Here is a 22,389-nt window from a genome sequence, read left to right on the forward strand (position 1 = left end):
TGCTTAACAAACAGTTGCTGAGTGCCTCTTAAAATAACACAGTAGATGCAGGGGGCCAGCCTGGTGGTGAAGTGGTTAAGTTCTCATGCTCCGCTTTGGTGGCCCAGGGTTCGCCAGTTCAGATCCCAGGCATGGACCTATGCACTGCTTAGCCAGCCATGCTGTGGTAGGCATCCCACGTATAAAATAGGGAAAGATGGGCACAGATGTTAGTTCAAGGCCAGTCTTCCTCAGCAAAAAGAGGAAGATTGGCAGCAGATGTTAGCTCAGGGCTAATCTTTCTCAAAAAAAAAAAATCTTATCAGTATTGAGTTGATTTAAAAGTACAAAGCCAAAATTTAATACTGTAAATAGCATCTTGTGGCATTCTGCACACACATTCACCTCAGCGGCTGTGAAATAAATGGCATAAAAAATGAACCCGAGCTAACAGTCAATGCATGGGGGTAGTTTGCACATGATCACCGTCTCTTTCTCCTGCTGGATTCAAAGCACTTCTTTCCTTCATTTCCTCACTCATTAGCTTTGTGGAATGCCCACTCTGTGCAGGGTATTGTGCTAAGACTCATACAGAATGCCACAAAGCAGGAAGGAAGTTTGAGGCATCAGAGGTAGAGCTCTGGGCAGAGTGTTTAGCACACAGTAGGCTCTCCATGAATAACACCAATTATCTTCCCTTCCCTTTCCACTCCCTGGAACATCTTTATGTAAGTGGCATATTTGGCTTAAGCTGACTACCAGCAACATACAGATCTCCAATTTAAACGAAATGCAACAAAAAGACTGCATTTTTAACCAGTAAAGTGGATCACTAGCTCGTAATACTTCAAATTAGTTCTGTAGTTAGCATAAACTTAGGTAAATTGCTCTAACATTAATTAGAATTTCAGACACATTCTTTCTGACAGTTCTAATCACATTGTGTAATCAAGCCATATTTGATTTTTCATGTTTCCCAACACAGACATGCAAACCCATAAAACATACTGGCTGGGTCATCGATTTACTGTTGTCCTTGGGGCAAGTCCATTAACCTCTCTGAGCTCCAATTATCTCATCTATTTAAAAAGTGGGCACCAGGGGTGAGAGTAGATGTTTTCTAAGGCCCTTTATACACTAAAATGTGATTTTAGGAAAAGATTATCCTTCATAATAAAACTCAAAGAACATTTCTTATTTCTTAATTGTTCATTATTTTTCCCAGTGAAGAAATCATTAGCCATAATAAAGGGAACTGAATCATTTAGTCTGTAACACCACCACTAACTGCTCTACGAGACCCTTTTATTCTGTCCTGGGCTTTGGAAGAAGTTGTCCAACTGAAGGAAAGGATTTTACATTTAGAAGCTACCTTCATATCAAGCAATAATCGACTACAAATAATGGACAAAGCAGAATTGGGGACCGGGGGCAGGGGTTAAAAAATGTCTCCTTCATGAAAATAATCTTAGAATGAACCATTTTTCTCTTAGTTTTCTTTATTTCCTAGATGCATTATTTCCTCAGGCCCTCTAGACCCATTTCAACGAGTTTATATGATTAAAAGTTTATTCTCATTCACTGCTCTATTTGAATTTCCAATGGTAAAAGAAAACATAAATTCAGCTCACCCATGTTTTACCCTTACTTGGCCAACATATTCCAATGGCATCCTAAACTGTTCTAATGACTTCCAACTAATAAAACCTTTCAGTTGTACTATGAACATATGGCCTTTCTCCACAACTATTTAGCCTGAAATCAAGCTCCACAACTATATAGAAAAATCCGTCAGAGTGGTTTCTTTAAAAACGCATTATTTAAAAAAGATATGGGGCACAAACTGCTTGACAAGGTCCCTTTAAGAATGAACTGGACACTGAGCACTGAGAACAATCTGTACTGGCAAGGGACACAGAAGATGACCTCATAGGTCTTTTCCGTCTCTAATTTTTGTGATTCGAGGATTTTTTTACTTCTGCAGTAATACTTGTGAGTTCAACAATTTCTCAAAACTATTATTAGTCACCAAGGAAACACAAAATGTTTGCAGGAATAAATAAGCAAACGGACTGGACCTAAATAGCAGGCTTTTCCTGCTGCGCATTTAATAAGCTTATGGCTGTGTCATATTATCAATTCTTTATTCTTTCCCAGTCATTCTGCTCACCTACTGGCACCCTCACGAGAGGCCCACAGCCAACACATAGCTCCCCATGTCAACCAAGACCAGGAGGTCTCTGATCAACAGAAGGGTCTCTATTAAACACAGACGTCCCTGTTTCACTGGGAGAAGAACAAGACCAGGGCAATGTCAAGGGGATAGCAGGCAGTGGCTGGCTTTGTGACCACCATTGCTAGGGAAAATATGTACATATATGCTTTTAAAGATCCAATGTCTACAAAAAAGCCATAAACATGATTAAAATATATATATAATAAAGGTAAAAAGTCAGATACACAATACGCACATACGGCCCACAGTATGAGAACAATTGTTTTACATATGCTTAGAAAAACTCTAGAGGGAAAAATTGTTAACAGTTAGCAGTATTCATATCGTAGTACTAGGTGTAAACGTCTTTTCTACTTTTCTGCATTTTCCAAATTGTGATGGGTGCTGAAATATTTTTAAATTAATTTTTAAAGCCACAAAGTATCATTTATTTTACTGTTAATAACGGGCTTCCCACTCCCTAGTATCACCACTGGCACTGCTGCTGTAATCAGTCCGAGTTAGCTCTCAAGGGTACTGGCCCCTGTCTAAAAGCAAAGTCAGGTGAAGTATGAATAGTAATAGCTGAAGAGCTTCTGGAAACTTCAAGGACCATGAAGGCCTGCGACAGGAGACCTGGGCTGCAGATGAGAGTGAGAGGATCTATATGTCAATCCAAGTTCACTGCAGCCTAGTAACTGCTGGTGAAAGGCTCTCGGTGCACAGTGTATGTGCTGTGCTGCCTGGGATGTGATCTATTTTGTGTGGGCATTTACGTGTACAGAGCCAGGCAGATCCACCTGAGGAAGAGAAAGAAGAGCGAAGAGGTTGGTTAGAAAACTGATGGTCCCTGGCATGGAGAGAAGGTGCTTATACCCTCAGAATTCCCTTTTGGCTCCACATTCTACAGCTGCCCACCTGTGGCTCTCAGTCCCTTCAGCCTTTATCCTAAATTGTGTAGCAGCAAAGAGATCAGCACCACATGCATGTCAGGCTTGCCCAATGTTCAGAGGCAAAATTGCTGTGTAAGAAGCCTGCCAGTAAGGTATCAGAACGTTCTGTGAGGTGGAATACCTTAGCACCAAAGGCTCATACTCTGGCCAATCCAACTGCAGCCTAATGCAATGCGGGACCACATGCCCCTCCCCTTGCCATCCTGGACCTCTCCCCACTCCTATGTATGTTCAGCTTCTCATACAGGAGCCTGCCCATAATAAGAATTGTTGTTTTTGCACGTTATAGTGTTTCCACACATACTATTTTATAGAAGCAAAGGAGCGAACGTTTCACATTCAAAGTTGGTGTCACCACCCCACAGCTTGAAGCAGAGCTTCCAGGGAGCAGAGCACATCACGCCTGAACTGATGGAAGAATCAGGAATGAAAACTGTGGGCAGAGGCAAGAAAGGTTAGTTAATTATGAATACTGCTTCTCTGGCACTTGGATGACTGAAAGACTTTCCCAGTCACAAGAAGAAACCAAGGCAGGAAGAGAGGACATGAAAGAAAATAAGAGCAGTCACTCACAGAAAGAAATTGGCTTCGACATGCTTAGTAACATGTTAATGGTATTTAAAACAGTTAAATAATGACGACATTGTGGACATTACTAATAACGCCCATTGCTGTGGTCATTCTAATAACCTCCTAGCATTAGCTTGAATGATGGGAAATTGCTGATATTCAACAGTTTAGGACTATCTAACAAAAGGGATTTCATGCGGTGCAACCAACCAATACTTCCTCATTTCCAGCCCTGTTGCCTATAAACCCTTCCTCCACATTAGAAAGCAGTTAACTTAGCAGAAAAATCCCTCTGTATCATTATCATTTCCAAATAACAACTTAAATTATTGCTGATTTAGGTCATAAATTCAGATTACCGACTGTAGCAAGGACTTAATTTGTAGGTATTCTTATTTGTAGGAAATTCCTGATTATAAAATGAGAGGAGAGTTACATGGTAATGGGACAGAACTAGGCTAGCAAGAAAAATTTTCTCAAGCAAGACTGAGACACAGTGGTCACAACGCTGTTTATTCTTTTCATAATAAATATTTGTCAGAAACTAAGAGAAAAAAGATTTGGTACGAAGAGGGAAAGAAATAAAAGTCTACTCAACAACTCATGTGGCCAATGGAGAACAATGCCAACTGCTGGCTGGAGTGAGCAATACAAGTCCCAAGGTGCTCTTGTGTCAGTTAGATCAACATCCCCCATCCTCAAGCCCCTTGACTCTCATCTGTAGGAAAACTGTTATAATATTCTAATTTTCTTAGAACAAGACATGTTGCCAACATCTTCAAGCAAACCATCTTACTAAAGAAACAAATCTATGATGTCTCCAATGTGAATGACACTCCCTAGGGTTATTCAGTGCACAATCAGGATGGCCCTGGTGTGCGGCCTGCAAAGAGGGTGAGTCTTGGTTTTCCTAGATCAACATTCAGTCGGGAAAATAAAGATACGAAATTCTCAACTAAATCACACTTCTTTACTAGCAACGCCTCTGAGAGATTCTGAGCAAACCATTAAGAGAACACGAGTCTCAGGCTGTACATAGATACAGTGGTTCAAATCCCTGCACTCATTACTTTACCAGCAGTGTGACCTTGGTCAAGCCACTTTATCCGCCCAAATGTGTTTCTTCATCTGAAAGGTATAGAAAATATCACCTCAAAATGTGTTGTGCAGATTAAATAATGGAGTGAGTGTGGCGCACTAAGCACAGTGACTGGCATGAGCTAAAAGCTCAACAAATGTGAGTTGTTATTGTTTCCTGAAGAGAGCGGTCACACACCACGACCTCAGTTGGAACCCTGAGTCACAGCTGGGTCAGAGACTAGTGCTTCAGGGGGTGACAGCTCCAGGCAAGGCACCCGAGGAGGAGGGTGCAAATCCTCTCTTCTCCTGCTTCAAGGACCCTAGACGAGTCTTGTATCCACTTAACTTCTCTATTTTTCACTTACCCTAACTAAAGAAAAGGAGGAAATAATAATGACATACTTTACAGAGGAACTGGGAAGTCAAAAGAATGAAAAGAAATGCAAAGCAAGAGGACAAAATTACGAACTAAAAGGCAGTGTCAAATGTCAGGAAACCTCTGTACTCACCAGAGGGGAAAGGAGGCAAAAGAAGTTATAAAAATGCTAGTTTTGGGGTAAAGATACTTTATATTACCAGTTTGGAGTTGAGATCCAGGTATTTATGCTTCTTGCAACTTGTGTAACATTTCATCTCATTTGTAATAAATCAAATCTAGCACAAAAGTCTCAAAAAGGATGTTTAAGAAGTATGAGGCAAGCACAGGGGACTAAAAAACTCAACTGCACCTCATAAGTATAAGGTAGAGTAATAAAACTAACACACATCTAAAATGTCAATACAAAACTGCGAATCAAAGATTAAACTTTGAGTTCAGCTGAATACGCTCATTCACTTCCCTCAGAACAGTATCCATGAAACGCGGGGATCAGTTTAACTGAGGTTTCTCGTAGACAGGTACAGTGATGGAGAGCTGTCAAAGTGACCCCAGTTTAGCAAGGATGACACACTTTTGTTTTGTGCCCTGCATCTTCTTTCCACGCCATTTCCACTAACTATACATTCTCTGCAACCAGCCTCTCTCCACTCCACACTAGGGAAAAGAAACAAGCAGACTATTTTCATTATTCCTGTTTGACAAAACATATGGAAACAATAGTTCTATACACATATGCACATCATAATAGGAAGCAATCCTATTTTAACGTAATTTAAAAAGAGTTAAATAGACTCAAGTTATTAAAACTACTCGATTCATTTGAAGCTTGTAAATAAGGCAGCCCCATCTCTAATTTATTTAGCAGATTCATATAATTGGCTAGGACTTTAGAGATTACTTCTCCTAGTGATGTGCAAAATAATTAGAAGGCTAATTCTCATTTACCAGAAAAAGGATTTATACAAGTTACTCTGCCCCATTCTAGTGGGGAACAGGCTTAATTCAGTCATTTGGTCAGTTTCTTTTCTTCTCATGTTTCTTAAGTTTTGTTTGTTGGTAGAAGAGAACAAATGGATTAAAATTGGTTCTAAAGTTCTATTTTTATACTTTGTCTTGAAAGTAGCGCACAAAATATTTAATTTCCTTAATAAATATTTTCCCTGCCAAATAACTTGATTAGTTTTAACCACTTTCCTTAAAACACAGGCATGCAGAAATGAGAAACAGGGAGGTTCTTTCAGGAAAAACACTGAAAAAATAAGATTTCATCTGGCCTTCCCATCATCACTTGAAGAATTGTTTGGTAGTTACATCATCAGGAAATAAAATACTATCCTCTGAGGACCCCTACTCTTTACAAAGAGGAAAAAGAAGGTTTGAAGTCTAAATCACCCCCGGAGATGTCTCCAAAAAAAGAAAGAAAGAAAAAAAAGACTTCTGGCTTCCCTCTCCCGCCTCACCCCAGCCACCAAACAACAAATACAACATTAAAAGTTATTTACAAAAGTTAAGTAAGAGGATGCGTATTTGAGAGTCTGAAGCCGTACAGACGCTTTAGCGCCCCAGAGGGAGCGCAGTCGCGAGCGGACGACCGCGACCCCCAGCGACCGCGCGAGCCCGGCAGGAGAGCCCGCGGCCCGCCGCCCTCGGCGGGGAGCCGGCCGCGCCGCGTTCACACGGCCGGGCGTCGCGGGCCGGGCGCGCCGCTGCGCCGCCGCCTCCTCCGCGGCCGTCCGTCCGCGCCCGCCGCCGCACACGCGGAGCGCCTTATAAGGCAGCGCGGTGACGTAACGCCCTAGGCCGGCGCGCTCGGGCCCCGCTCGCATTGTTCGGGCGACTCCCGGAGCGCGCACAGCCCGCTCGCAGCGCGGCGCGACTCCGTCCCCCGGCCCGCCGCCCGCCCGCCGGCGCAGGCAGCCCAGGTAAGCCCGGGAGCCGCTCCGCTCCGCTGCAGCGAGGGCTCTGCTGGTGGAGCCAGGCAGGACGTAGGTGGCTTTAGAGTTATCAGCATCACCAACTGCAGACAGGTTTCGAGAAGCGCGGCCAATGAACTCTAGGTTCAAAACCTTCTCCAACTCAAACACAACTTGAAAGTAAAAGTTTTCTCCGACGGGAAGGCAGATTGGGGCTGTAATTTTCAGAGTGGAGCGGTGGGGACAATATGTATTACCTGCGCTTTCCAAGCGCGCTGCCCTCTGAAGCCTGCCTGTGCTGCCGTCTCTGGACGCGGCGGGTAGACGGTCCGGCCGCAGCCCTCTCCCCGCCGCTCTCCTCGGGCGCGTCCTGCAGAGCGGAGTGCGAAGCACTGCCACAGGGTAGGGGCTTGTCGGTGCCGGTTCCTGCCCCCACCCCTTGTAAATCTTCATGCAAAAGACTAGAAAACCCCTGTTCGGAATACTTCTTGTGATTAGGATGAATCTAACTTAAAAAGTAAAATACTTTACGCTTCCAAAAAATCTTACAAACGCTATTCTTGTCTTAAAAGCATATATCAGTTTGTACAAGGAAGTAACACAGTGTTGAGTTCTTTTTACTTCAACTCCAGTCAATGGATAAATGACAAACTGCACTAAAAATTAAAGATAAAGCTAGTTTCTCTAGAGTAATACTTTGGACAATAGTCTATTATGTATAAATGCTAACTTAAAAGGTAAAATCTATAGAAGAATTTTGTTAATCAGTGGCATTTTGAACCATAATTAGTTACATCTAAACCCTGAACAGACTATTGCTTTATAGTCTTTATATAGCATTTATATGAAACCTTACAGTATGATAACTGAACATTTGGCAGATGCTGAAAATGTACATATTTTACTTTTCAGAATAAAAATCAGCAGAGGAATTAAAAATAAAATATGCTATGTCAAGTTTAAAACACTAATAGGAGATGAAAAAATGATTTATCACTCAAACTTGATTTAGTCTGAACATAGATTGTAAAACAAAACTTAAGAAATGTGTGACACAATTATTTTCCTTTTTAAAAAGCCTCTATGTTTTATCATTTGAAACATGCCATTTTTTTATTATGCTCAAAATTTGGGATATATCTGTGTGTCTAAGTAATTCCTGTGGTTAAGTTTTTTCAAGTATATGACATTGGTGCCTACCATTTTTGTTTCATAGGAGTTTTGTTTGCTAATTTTGCTTGGAGCAATGCAAGACTTTGGTTTTAGTATTCTAAAAGAAAAATTATACGTTCTTTGGCCTGAAGATAGGCTATGTAAACTGCAGGTTAGTACTGAGAAGTAGGATTTCCCTGAAACTATTACTTCACATCTGGGGAAGCCTACTGTAATGAGAAGAGAGAGGGGCCAACACCCGGTCACTGGGGAAGGACCGAACATGCAATAGAAGAGTTGTTTATTTGATACAGGTTGTAATTGGAAACTGAAAAATTCCTGCCTTGGGAAAAAGGTATTCTACTCTTTTGAATCTAATAGAGGAGGAGGGAAACAGAAACCATCAATTATTGTTTCATCTATACCCAAAGTACCATCTGTACCATAAACTATAGCTCAACTGTTGAAAATCATAACCTCTATCAAAGCTCTAACAGCTGCGTTTCCCAGTCCGCATTTTATTTTTTTTAAACAGGCGAACATCAATTTTGTTTTAAATGACACACTTCAATATTCCACACTTTCTTCCACTTATTAACTTTAAAGCATGGTTCAAAGAACAATCACCCATTAAGACCCTTTTTTAAAACTGAAAGTTAAACAAGACTTATCGTGGATGCATTATCTCACAGGGCTCTCTGAGTGAGCACTTCTTAGTCCTTGGGGCAATCTATATGATGGAAAAGATGTTTTAGATTGAATGAATGTGAATTTTTACATTTCCAGATAAAGCACATATTAATTTTATGCTTAATTAAATTCATTTGCCCTTTTAAGGTGATTAACCTTAACTGTTAGGCACTGGTATTTTCGTGATATTTTCCTAATGCTATGATGGAGTCTATAGTAACAGCTAATATGAACACGTGAATCAAGCTTTGAGCTTCTTTTCAAGTCTGCTTGCAATTTCCATTAATTTGCTTTCTCAAAAGGCTGTGAATTTTGTTTTAGGGTTCTCTGCTGCCCCTTCCCCCTCCAAAGAAGTGCCTTTGGTAATAAATGGGTTTTGAGGTAAAAAAGTGAAAATGGAAGAGGAAGAATAAAATTCCATTAATTCCTTTTAGGTCATATTCTGTCTATATCTAGTGATTCAGGGCAAAGCAAATGCTTTTACAAAGTGAATAGAGAAAAAAACAATACAGCCTCCCATTTAATGGAAAAAGGAAGGGGGCAGGAAGAGAGCTGTTTATAAATAAAGACTAGATATTGTGGAGTAATAACCAGAGGATATAAAGCAATATTGGTCTCAACCTGCTTCAGAAACTGAGTCATTATCTTTGAAAAGCCTAACACATCTTACCTTATCCTCTTGGGCATATCATTAATCTTTAATGATTTTGAGAGTTTATTTAATTTATATTTGACTATGAATTTAGCTTCATTATAAACTGATTGTTTAGTTTCTGTAAATTATGTTTAAATAAGGACTTAAAGATGAAGAGACACTCCATATGCAGCCAGCATCACAAACTTTCACAGAAATATTTCTGTGGCTGCTTCTGCCATCACTGCAGTATTTCTGGGCCAGCAATCCAATCACTTATATTTAATGTGTGCTCCAAAGACTTTTAGAACCTCCTCTGGCTGGTCGGTTTCTGCTTCGAATATTAGGTGCACTAATTCCTAGCTGATCATCACCGACACTGTTGTCAACTCTCTTTTTCTTAAAAACAGAGTTGAGATTCTCTCTCCCTGACTTTTTTCTGTACTAACATCACCTCCGACTGAGAAAGCTGGGCAAACAAAAGTGGGACGGGTTGCCAAGGAAAGTCCCTTGGTTCTTTTTCAGATATGGGAGAAGCACTCCCTTCTCATGCTTCTTCTCTCAGATGCTTTAGCAGATTAAGATAGGACAGCAGCAGTTTTAATTCTGAGCCCAAGAACAGAGAATAACATATTAGCAGTGTTGTTTCTCCAGTCTGACCATCCTCACATTCCTATGCCTTACTGGTCCCCAAATAAGATTAACTCTTAAAGATACACTTATTATTTTTTTACTGAGAAGCTTGGGGAATGATGTGCTTGCATGCAGGGGTAAGGATGTATGTAGAGGAATGGGTAGGTCAGTGCATCACTGGGACAGGCAAGGGCGCCGACAAACATACACCCAACTCTTTGTTTCTATTTATGATAAATACTGATTCTAGCCTAAGGACAGTTATTATCAGTAAAAGAGAGTATACATTACATCAGAATAGTAAACACTCAACTTCACAGATGTGAATTTGAGAAGGGCCTTGATAAGTTCTTCTGTACAGACAATGGGACGCCCCAGGCCCCAGAGAGTGTGTACGCACACACACACCTGACAGGGAATGTCCACACAACTTTATAGCTGGAAGAGGCTTTTGGAGGCCATCTGATCAAAATGCCCCACCTTTCAGAGGAAAGTGATGTCCACCGTGTGACTTGCTTCAGAGACACAGAGTTACTCAGAGGCAGAACCAGGACCCCCCACATTTTTGGGCTATAGCCTTTGGTTTCTCCTTAAATTAGTGGTAGGAAGAGATAACAGAAGCCCCAGAAGAAGCCTTGACACTGTAGGTGTTAATTTGGATATAAAACTCATTGAAAAAAGAAAGTAAAATGTTCCAAATTCTTGTGAATAAGTATAAGTAGTAAGAAGGCAAAGGGGAAAGAGGGAGGTGAGAATCAATATTAGTTCAACCAGGCGACAACAATGGAAGTGGACTGATGAAAGGAGGACAAAGAAAACAAACAATAGATTACTTAAAGGTCCTCTGTGTAGCAGAGCTCACTCTGCTTGGAAGCTGAGTGTGCTCTATAGTCAAAGACATTTCAGTCAGAAGCACTAACTTGACAAGTGACCTCTTCTCAGCATCTTCCAACTAAGCATTTTGCACTACCCAGACCTCCCAGCTAGCAGGTTCCCTTTCAAAACTCAAAATGACTCAGTGCCTCTGAAACAACTTCCCTCAAACTGCAGAGGAAATCACTAGTGAAGGCTGTCAGCTCCAGGCGCTACTTAGCCTGCTTACTCTCCTTCACTCCGTGCATTGCTGCATGGCATTAAGTTACACATTGACTGCTTATTTGTTTACTGTCTGTCTCCTGGACTCTAAACTCCTTGAGGGTCAATTTTGCAACCAAATTTATCCCTACTGCATAGAAAAGTACCTAGCTAGTTAGAAGGTGCGTCACTGGCACAAAAAGGGTGTTGGACAAATGTAGAACAAACAAGTTCCAACCCATAAACTTCTTATTTGGTAAGGAAAGAGTATTTCTGCAAACAGTGGGCTAGGAAGGGTTCCTTCTTCTAGATTTTGTTCAGAGCCCAAAACAAATCTCTGCTACTATTTGAAGTAACCATATAGAATTGACTTAGAAACGCAGAAACCAGAAAACAAATTTGGCTCAAATCAAGTCAAGGCAGTGAAATCTGCTTTGTACCGTATAGTATGCATTGTGTAGGCAGACCAGGTCAGTTGTTTCTCTGCCTTCTGCTCACCTCCACCTACCTCACTTTAACTTCCTCCCCAAAATAATGAGAATAAAGGTGGTGAAAGAGTACCAGGTGAATAGCCCTAGGGCATGGAATGGACTCAAAGCAAAATAGGAAAGAGCAGAGTGTGGTGGTTCTGTCCTTTAATAAAGAGTGGACTCCTTTGTTTCCCCTAATCTCTGGGCCTCAGCTGCAGGCTGGAAGAGGCAGTCATTGGGCCCAAGCTACTCTTCTTGGTTCTGCCATGCCTTCACTGGGTAAGCCTCCTGTAGCCTTGGCTTCCATAAACCTAGAAAAAGGGAACCATGTCATCTACGAGAAGTCTTTCTCAATACTCGGTAAGGACGGAATAGTGGGCAGTCACCCCTAAGGGAACGCTGATCAAATAGAGCCAAAGACTATAGAAAAATACAAGCTACTGATCATATCATTACAGAGACAAATCAGCTAAAGAAAATGGGAGGAATGTGAGGGGAAAACTCCACACTTAGGCACAGAGGAAAGATTAACGTGACTGCAGCATGGGAGACTATGAGAACTCCAAATCACTGTACCAAGAGCAGCCTCAAAGATGAAGTCAGCCCTTTAGGATGGGCCACTCTGACAGGAGCAAATCTGCCAGATTTATTCTATCTCATGGCCCACCAGACTTGGAACAAAAGTTTAAAGGTGAACTAAGTTTTTCTCTCTTTTTTAAAATTCTGTTTTTAAGTGAATCAACAAAAACAGATCTCTGAGGAGAAATCATAAGAGGAATGTAAAACATTCATCACATTTGGGCTGACAAGACTTAAGTGACTGCTGCTATTATGGTTGAAGAAAAGGAAGGAGCTGCTTGGCCTAGGAGCTTGGGAAGAGCATGAGAAAGTTCCTGTTTCTTGCTGAAGACAAAAGGGCCATGCAGCAAGATGCTGTTCCAGTCCCTTAGCCTTTGCTTTTTAGTCTGTTAATGGGCAATGGCAGAGGAGGTGAACCACTCTGGAATTTTGTGAGAAGTACTCCTTTGCTGCTAAAGGGAAGACTATCTATTCTTTAAAAATAATATCAATTTATTATCAAGATAGTTACACACTCATTATTAAAAGGTTTTATATTTGAGGTTGCATATTCTCCTTCAGGCTCCCATACAACTGGCTATTTGGGACAGACTGAGATCTTTCAGATAAAGATGAGAACAACTTTGTCACGTGATTTTGGGTTCCACTCATCTTCCCTACAATTATACTTCACAAGATTCTTCTTATAGTCCCATAAAACTCATTGAGCTGAGCAAAGATGCAAAGAAGCACAGGCAAAGTTAAGATTCTCTGGCCGGATTCCCCCCATCTGGACTTTATTTAAGTTTGTCTTCAAGTGAATACCTCACTTCACTGAATGGTTCTCCCTCCTCAGAAGTGACAGCAACTAGAGGAACAAAACTCCACTTCTCCTGCTGCTCTAATAATAAGAGTAAATTCTGAGAACTTTAGGCATCATTCAGCCTAAGAGGGGGTTATGCTCCCTTGAGAAATGGTTCTTCTCATCTCTCAATCATTTGGTCATCAAGTACGTACTGAGTTCAAATCCATGTGGGGGACACAGGGAGCAAATTCTTCAAGGAGCTTACAGTTAGTTCAAGAGCAAAATGAATACACCAAACCAAATCAGAAAGTGGTATAAAACAATATAGAGTATTTTAGTCACAAAACTGTAAGGGCTGTGGGGATTCAGAAAGGGGAAATCAAGCCAGGGTTAGACAAGAAAGGGAACATCCATGGAAAAGATGGAAACTGAAATGTAAATGGAGGCTATTGGATGGAACACTCTAACAGGATGGGAGATTTACTCCTCAGAATTCTCCTATGAAAAGGAAATGTGAGGTAACAAGAGAAAGAAGGCTTCGGCCAGGATTAGAACCCCAAATTCTGATTTTTAAATCTATTATTTGGCCTTCAGAACAACCTGGGCTTCTGTAGAAAGGAAGGCTTCTTAAGTGACTTCAGTCCTTAAAGTGAAGATAAAATGTGATGATAAGGCAGTTGGCACAGTGCTAGATCCATAGCAGACACTAAGGAAATAGTACCTATTACTCTTCTAGTTATGCCAGTCTGCCCACAAGGACGGTGCTCCATCATCGTCTGGTGCTACAGGGTTCTGCCTTGCTGAGGCACCAGGGGTTGTCTCAGGGCCAAAGAAGAGGTGCTTTGTAGGATGCCATCCCTGAGAGCTCATATTCTCTTACACCCAGCCATAAAGTGAAATAAAAGATTAAGCTTGTTGGAGAAAATCCATGTCTCTAGTGCCTAACCTCAGCCACTATGAAAAGTGAAGTTATCCTTTATCCCTTTATCCTGATTGCCCTGCTAGAAGGCAATCCCTCCTTTGAGAAACCCACGTGAGTTTTCCTAAAGATGTCTTAGTCACCTGAAAGAAGAAACAAGCTACTGAGTAGTTCAAGAACCAGAGAGAGGAAAAGGCTTAAAAGCTAACCTAGATTTGGGGCTGGCCCGGTGGCATAGCAGTTAAGTTCTCTTGCTCCGCTTCAGTGGCCTGGGGTTCACTGGTTCGCATCCTGGGTGTGGACCTATGCACCGTTTGTCAAGCCATGCTGTGGCAGGCATCTCACATATAAAGCAGAGGAAGATGGGCACAGATATTAGCTCAGGGCCAGTCTACCTCAACAAAAAGAGGAGATTTGGCAGCGGATGTTAGCTAACGGCTAATCTTCCTCAAAAGAGAAAAAAAGCTAGCCTGAAATCTCCGTTTTACCTTGAAAGTCCTACCATGCCTGAGGGGCACAGACACAAAACACATGGGTAAGAAAATCTTACAACTTGGGCTGAATAGCTTATATCAGATCCTAGCCACAGACAACTAATAGTCTAAATACTTCTCCCTAGGTATTAATTTTTCAGTTCAGTTGTACTTTCAATTTAGCATAACATTTTAAGTGTCAGACACTAAAAAGATTTACTTCTTTACTTTTACAGCACACTTATAACCTTGAACTACAACCAATGGTTGACATGTAAAGAATCCAAAATAAATCTGGATCCCATGAAATTCCAATTAAGGTTTCCATATAGTTATGAACCATTGAGACTTGACAAGTCATAAAATCTCTTCTGATGGAACAAAACATACATTTTGACATGTGAATTTGTACACATGGGAAAAAAGTGAGGAGAGGTGTCTAACGGTTGGTGGGGTTTACTCTGCGGAAGGTGGAGGATCAGCGAAGGCTCTATGAACCTCAGGGACAAGGGTGCTGCCTTCCCCATGCTGCAGCTGAAGTGACAAACAGTGAAGCAAGGCCACAGGGTTGTAACTAGCAGATTTTGTTGTAGTGTTCCTTGTCCATCAGATACACAGCTCTTCTGAAGGTTGTTTTCCTGTTGTTTGAAACTAAGGGTTTTGCTTTTTTCTTTATTTTTAGCTGTGAATGACTGAACTTTACTAAAAGTGAGGTACCGTGAAGTCAGTGGCTTTTTCAAAAACACTTTTTTCAACTACTATAAACCTGAAATAGTTTGCCCTCTTTTAAAATTCAAATCACAAGGAAAGATATGGTCAGGTCAAAAATGGATGGATATTCATATAGAACATACACAAGGTGCACTATAACCTTTTCTTTACTTCTGTCATAAACAGAATTTTTCAAAGAGATAAATGTAACTAAATGGGTGAAACTCTTGCTTAGGGACAAAACCAGCAGCAGACCCAGGGCCAAAGGAAGTAGAGTATAAAGTCATTGTCTCACCTCTAGCAGGCCTGTTGCTAACCAGTGTAACATCTTGATGGGATTGCCTCTCACTACACAAGCTTAATATTCTCTAGAACATGTTCATCTTAAAAGAACCCAACTTAGAGAAAATAGGAGCAAACTCTGTGTTGATGCATTGTGTCTTCTCAATGCTCAGAAGTGGCAGAAAAGGAAAATGTAACCCAAATGCTCTGAACTGTCAGTCAAGGGAAAATTAAACAAGGCTCAGATGACTAAACTAATTTTAATTTTTACAATGCACACAAGAGGACATGCAAAACACAGACTACAAAATGGTCACTGACATTCTGACAGATTCCAGAATAAAACTTTGTCACCTGTCTGTAACTAAACTGTACATAAGGCCCAAAATCTAGCTCTCCAAAACATCAGAGGAGACAGAAACCAATCCTCCTCAGGAACCAGGAAAAGTGGGTAAGAGCAGATGGAGGATGCTCACTGTGATTCATGATCTCACTGTTTGCTTAGCAGGCAGCCAAGCCAAGCATCACCCTTCATCCTCTGCTGCCCTGCCCTCGAAATAGTATTCAGTGCTATTAATTGCTCCTAGTGCCCTTGCCCCTTATTGACTAATTTACTATAGCTAAAACGGAAAGGGGGAAAACAGAAGTTCTCTAGGGATCAAAATGTTTCACATTTTACACTCTTTGGGTTCCTATCTACCCCCTTTCTCATGGCAAACTGTGTGACTTCAGTAGTCACAATAAAACATAAGCCTCTGTTGTTGTGGTTTCTAAATTTCTGAAGTATGAATTTCCCACTAACAAGTTAGGAAGCGTTTGGTTTCCCAAGCATACCACGCTAGCCGCTGCCTCTGTGCAGGCCGCCAGCCTAAAAGGAGGTGAAACCCAGTGAACTCATCTACTCTGGCACATGACTGGTCCCTGCTTGGCCTTTTATGTTAAATCTGACAAACCAAACACCAGTGAATTCACGTATGAAAGCCTAATAAAAGAGGAAAGCCTTTTTTTTTTTTTTCCCAAAGACTTACAGGAACTAGGGGCAAAAAAAATATTTTTTTTTGGCTCAGACTAAGATTTAGAAAAGGACATGCTCTTTGTAACTTTTTAAAAGGGAGAGAATAAAAGAAAGAAAAGCAACCTACCAAAGAATAAGTGTTGAGAGAAAGGAATTATACTGATCCTCCAAAATACCTATTTGGAATATCTGAATGAAAATAACCTGTGATCTGGGAAGAGAAAAAGGGACTAATGACGATTAAAAACACAGAAAGTTCTGCAGCTACATCAGAATGCTTTTCGAAAGAATCCATTTCTGTTTTCCTCAATCCACTAAGATACCAAAGGAACATCTAAATATAAATGGATTTTGAGCAATAAGAAAAATACATGTAAATATTCTTAATAAGATAAAACACATACACATACACTTTTAAAGGTATAAAGTATTATGCCCTTGAAGTCTGTCTGAGGAAAGACTGCCTGTTAAAAATATTTTCCGAGAACTTTAAGTTCCTTGAAATGTTCTACGGAAATGGTATTTATGACAAACCTACCTACTCTGGGGAACATGAGATGTTATTACTGGCAAAGTCACAAGTTTTTAAACCATCCAAAAATAATTATGAATTTATGCCAAATGACTAAACTTGCTTTATTATTACAATGATTAAGAGAATATTTGCTAATGTCTCATGATCAAGGCTCAAAGTAGCTATGAACCTACAGAAAATACTGCGACAAAACAGTGGATTGCAAGTGGTGATTTCTGTGCCTTTGATAGGCAGAATATTACAACACACAAATTCACTGGAGAGCATGGTACATGAGATAGATGAGATAGAGGTATGGATGTATGTCATGGTGGTAAGAAACAGGATTTGGAGTAAAAACTGTATCAGCATTCTGATTCTGCCAATTACTAGCAGGACCTCTGGCAAATTATCTAACTTCTTGGAGCCTCAGTTGCTTATCTGTAAAATGAGGACAATAATACTATACCTGCCTCCTATGACTGTTTCCAGGACTAGCATGGTGCATGGCATATAATAACTGCTCAATAAACAGTAACTGTTATTCAGACTGTAGAAGGAAGGAACTACTTACTCTGTGTCTGTTGCTTACAGATACACCTTTACTCCCTAACATGGGACCAAGTTCAAAAGTAGAACAGGTATTTGTTCAAATATTTAACAAATATTTATTGAATACTAGTTAAGTGCCAGGTACTCTTCGTAAGCTAGACTACAGCACTGAATAAAACAGACCAATAATTAAGCAGTCATTGAATAAAACACACACACACACACACCCCCCTCCCTACCTGCATGAAGCTGACAGTCTAGTAGGAGAGACAAACAATAATCAAATAAGTAAAATACAGTTTGCCAGATGGTACTAGATGAGATGAGGGAGAGGGTCCAGTGGCTCCCTGGGGAGGCAGCCAGGACAAAATCCACAGCCCTGTTGTGTTCAATGGAACCACAAGGAAGCTTGGTGTGGCTGGAGCAGTGAGCAAAGGCAGGAGAGGCCAGGGACCCGAGGGGGGCGGGCAGAGTGCAGAATGAACAAATGAACAGTGAAAACACAGGACGGGAGAAAGAGGAAACTATTCTGAGGGTAGCACTGTCTGGGCTTTTTAGCATGTAGCTTGGTTAAGTGTAAAGAATATGCTTTGCAGTCTGAATTTTTATTCGGGTTTGATTATTTGTGCTGTGTGGTAAATTATTTAACCTCTCTAAATTTTAGTTTTTTGGTCCTTACCTTCATCTGTAAAACGGGAAAAATACTTACTTTGTAAGGTTGTTAGAAGGATTAAATAAGATCAAGCGGCACAGAGCGGACCCTCATTCTGCTTGTTTCTTTCTCTCTCTACACTAAGTCCCACGCTGGATGGCGGCTTGGAATTGGAGTCTGTGTGCCAGTTCCAGGGCTGTGATAACAACGGGCTTGCATCTTATTTAATCTGCCCGGGCCTCAGTTTCTCAACTAAGAAAATGCAGATGCTACACACAGACATGTAACAATCAAGACACTGTTATAAAATTATAATCAAATAATATTACTATTACAATTTATCTTAATATTAAAAGTTTCAAAACAGCAAAAGTATATGACTCCCATTCCTCTATGTTATTTGATAAAAAAATTCTATAAATCTTTAATTTTTTAGCATCAAGTTGTAAAGATTTACTTAGCAGTTATGTTGATTTTTATTCCCTTTTCCTGTCCCTGCTTAAGAACACTGATCTAATGGAAAGGTCTCCAAGAAATGTTTAATTGGAAAAATTAAGGTGCTGAATAGTGTTTACAGTAAGCTATTTGTTGTATAAAAAAGGAAGAGAATAAGAATCTTTATATGTATTTGCTTGTTTACTCATAAAGATACTCTAGAAGTATATATAAGAAACTAATATCAGTGGTTATAGGTTGGGGAAGGGAAACGGGCAGATGAAGGATGAGGTGGGAGGAAACATACATATTTTGAAACTATCTGTTTAGGAAGGCTAATCTAAAATCCGAGACTGAAATTCAGACCTGCTTGAAGAGTTAAAAGTGAGCAAAATAAACTTTCTATAATTACAAAATTAACTCTTCTACGATATGAAAACCTCAAATGACCTGTTTCTCAATTTGCATATCCTTCAACTTGTTATTTTGTATTTTTTTCTGAAATGCTCAAAAAACAAAATATCCTCAATAGTCTTCTCCACATTTTCACTCTGGAAACCAAGTCCAGCAGCAGCACGTACAGAAAACAACTGTTCCCTGCAGGTCTGTGTCAAAGCAGCCAACCACCCACTCTGAGGCCCCAGACAGACAGGTCCAGGATTATCTAATCCCAACTGAGAAAGTGCACACTCACACTCAAGGAAGGAAGAACAGGGGAGGACGAGCAGAACAGGAGAGAGGCTTTGGGAAGGTCAAGTATTAGCACCCATTGTGCTGTGCTGGCATTCCACTGGCTAATGCACACTCAAAGCATCATTCTCTTCCAGGAAGGGACAAGAGCTGTGGTGTAGATCTGTGAACGAGAGAAATGGAAAATACTGGCTGATCCCAAATACATTTGAGCAGCAAATAATGAAGAGTTATGAATATCAGAGACAACTAACACAAAGAGATCTAATACAAGTTTTCCATAAAATTAATTATGCCCTCAAATGGTGGTTCTCAACCAGAGATGATTTTTGGCCCCAGGTATTTTGCAGTGTAGGGAGACATCTTTTGGTTGTCATGACTAAGTTGGGGGTAGTAGGTTACTTCTGGCATTCAGTAGGTAGACGTCAGGGATGCTGCTAAACATCCTGTGATGCACAGGACAGCCCCTAACAAAGAATTATTCAGCCCAAAATGTCAATTGTGCCAAGACTGAGAAACCCTGGCCTAAAATGACCATCAGTATGGCAAGGGATGTGCATGGCTGAAAAGATCTCTGAACGGCCCAAAGGCAGATCACAGGAAGCAGATTATGGAGTCCTATCTTTCATTCTAGTGTGAGTTCTGACTCCCTCTCCCAGGTGACCCCTACTTTAGCCAGCCCACATGGCTGAGGCGATTTTCTGCATTGCCTTCCCTTCAGTACAATTTCCTACTTCTGATGGTAAGTGATACGTATTGTGCTAGGCAGGATGCCAGGAGCTTTTGTATGGATTGTTTTACTTAATCTTCAGAACACTTTATGAGGGAGGTGCCAGTATTATCCCCATTCTACAGATGAAGAAAATAAGATGGTAGAGGCTAAATTGCTCGGTCACACTAGCTAGAAGTGGGGAATCCAAGATTCAACTCTGAAAATCAAGCTCAGAACCTGAATTTCTCCCCCAGCATTCCTCTGCCTCCCTCAGTATTCCACTGCCTCTTTCCCACTGGTGCTTCAGTGCTGGTGAGTGTACTTGCTCCCTGTTAGTCATCCTGCTGGCTCCTTGCCACTTAGCCACCTGCATTATTTACTGCCACCTACTGCTGGGACAGTAGGGAAGAGGCAGTAGAAAGGACACCAACCCTATCTGAAAGAAGGCAAACCAGTAAGATACAGAAGAACACAAATCACAAAGGGTACAAAATCAATCAGAGAAAGGGGGAAGAAGGAATGGAAAGAATGATACACAATGAAAGTGTTAGGAACCTGGGGATAAGCCCAATTATCACTATCACCAACTTAAAGGTGCCTCTGCATGCCATTTACCATGCAGGGTACTCTCAGGAGTACACACATTTGTGACAACCCAAAGCATATCATATGGTGGGTGGCTTTTTGAATGTTTCTCCTTAGTGAGGGACAAGGCAGTCAGGGAAGTCATCCTGGCTGTGGTAGGCCCAGGTAGGCCTTGAAGGATCAGGGAGATGCCCACCTGAAACTTTCAGTCTGCCAAGGACCTGAAGTCTCAATCTGTTGCAAGACAGGCTAGGGTTTTTTTTGTGTTGGATTTTTGTTTTTTTGGTGTAGTAGCAATAAAAATGGAAAGTCTGGAAAAGAAAAAAAATGTTGATCTGAGGGATCTTTTTCAAATAATTAAGAACCTCATTCAGAGTGTGGGGGAGAGGAACACAAAAAGAAAAAGTCAGTAGACTCTTTAGCATAGCAGTGTATTCACAGTAATTGGTTTTTAAAATGTTCCTTCTTGATAGTTGTAATATATTCAGAGCAAGACAAAAAAAATCCATCTGAGTAAACGACAAAAAGAAAAATTCACCTGAGTAGATATTTTTTAATATGAATAATTAAAATGGGGGACGGGGAGGCATAAGCTTAGTGGTATTAAATGAATATCTATCATCCAACAGTTCTTTCTAGAAAGCTCCTTAACTGACAATACAGCCCTGAAGAAACACCACCACATAATTCAGGCTCTAACTAATTATCCTGGTATTTACACGTGCTATCCTTGTTGTCACTTCCCTGTTAGTTCCCATTTCCTCTGCCAGGCCTAAACTGAGCAAGCACCTTTTCAACTCTCCACCTGGCCCTTTGATTGGGGTGTGGAGAGTCTTTCCTAGTCCAGATTCCATGGTCTCAAAATGAACATATTCTCCCTTGTAGCCTTACTTCCTAAGCTCTGTGCTTGTGAGCTCTCAGCCTGGCCTTTTTCTGGGTCTGAAACCCCATCTTTCAGCAGTTTTTCTTTCCAGTAGACCCTTTATTTCAGTCAGTTTCTTTGCTCTTTTTTTCTCCTTTTAAAAAAGAGTGAAATTTGCCCCAGTCCTGGTCCCTCTGCTCAATTTGAGGATTTCATAAGCTCCTCTCAGTCTCCTGTTTCTCCGCTAAAAGCTCCCAAGCTCCTTATAATTAATAGGTCATTTGACTATTTGCATCTCATTATTTCACATCCCCAGATGAGCCAAACAAAATCATTCAGATGATGAAGAATTCTGACTCACTGTGCCCCATTTTTACCATATATTCCTCGGACACCAGCTAAAGCTTCCTTCATCACTTCATGCCCTAATCCTTGTTTCACAATGAAGGAAAAAAGTTACCAGCTTGCTGGATCTGGACCCATTTATGGTGTTTCTAAATGATCTCAAAGATGATGACAGGATCTTCAGTAACAAGGACATAAAGCAGACATAGATGTACACTCATACTTGGTTAGCAGATGCCAAAAAACAGTGTTACTGTTCTTGCAGATCTTGCTGACCAAGTCCAGTGAATTGAGCATTACATTATGACTATGGTATGCTGTAGCTGTAATTTTTAAAAAAACCTTTGACTTGTGAGAGAAATAAAAGGAAGCAGCATATATAGAATAAAACAGACCGGTCATAGCTATTTTTATGACTGCTCCTAAACATTAGACTAAACAGTAAAAAGTCCATTGAAGAAGCAGGGGCAGAGCAAGGGAACATAAATTATGGGCCTGATTACCAAGAACCTATCTCAGCCCAAGGAAGCCTTCCAG

General features: G+C 40.8%; 2 protein-coding genes across 5 annotated transcripts in view; one reads left to right on the forward strand and one right to left on the reverse strand.

Annotated features, from left to right (window-relative positions):
- The window catches only part of CMSS1 (cms1 ribosomal small subunit homolog), a 361,626-nt gene that overhangs the window by 301,238 nt on the left and 37,999 nt on the right, over window positions 1-22,389 (reverse strand). The window lies entirely within an intron of this gene.
- Window positions 1-22,389, forward strand: part of FILIP1L (filamin A interacting protein 1 like) — a 297,195-nt gene that overhangs the window by 241,112 nt on the left and 33,694 nt on the right. Inside the window, exon 1 of one of the 4 annotated variants that reach the window (XM_005601762.4) lies at window positions 6,682-7,098. The exons of the other annotated variants lie outside the window; for them this stretch is intronic. The gene's annotated coding sequence lies outside the window, so the exon portion shown is untranslated. Of the gene's footprint in view, window positions 1-6,681; window positions 7,099-22,389 lie in introns of those variants that run through there. 4 annotated transcript variants of the gene reach the window in all.

This window comes from Equus caballus, chromosome 19 (genome assembly GCF_041296265.1).
Source record: "Equus caballus isolate H_3958 breed thoroughbred chromosome 19, TB-T2T, whole genome shotgun sequence".
NCBI lineage: Eukaryota > Metazoa > Chordata > Mammalia > Perissodactyla > Equidae > Equus > Equus caballus.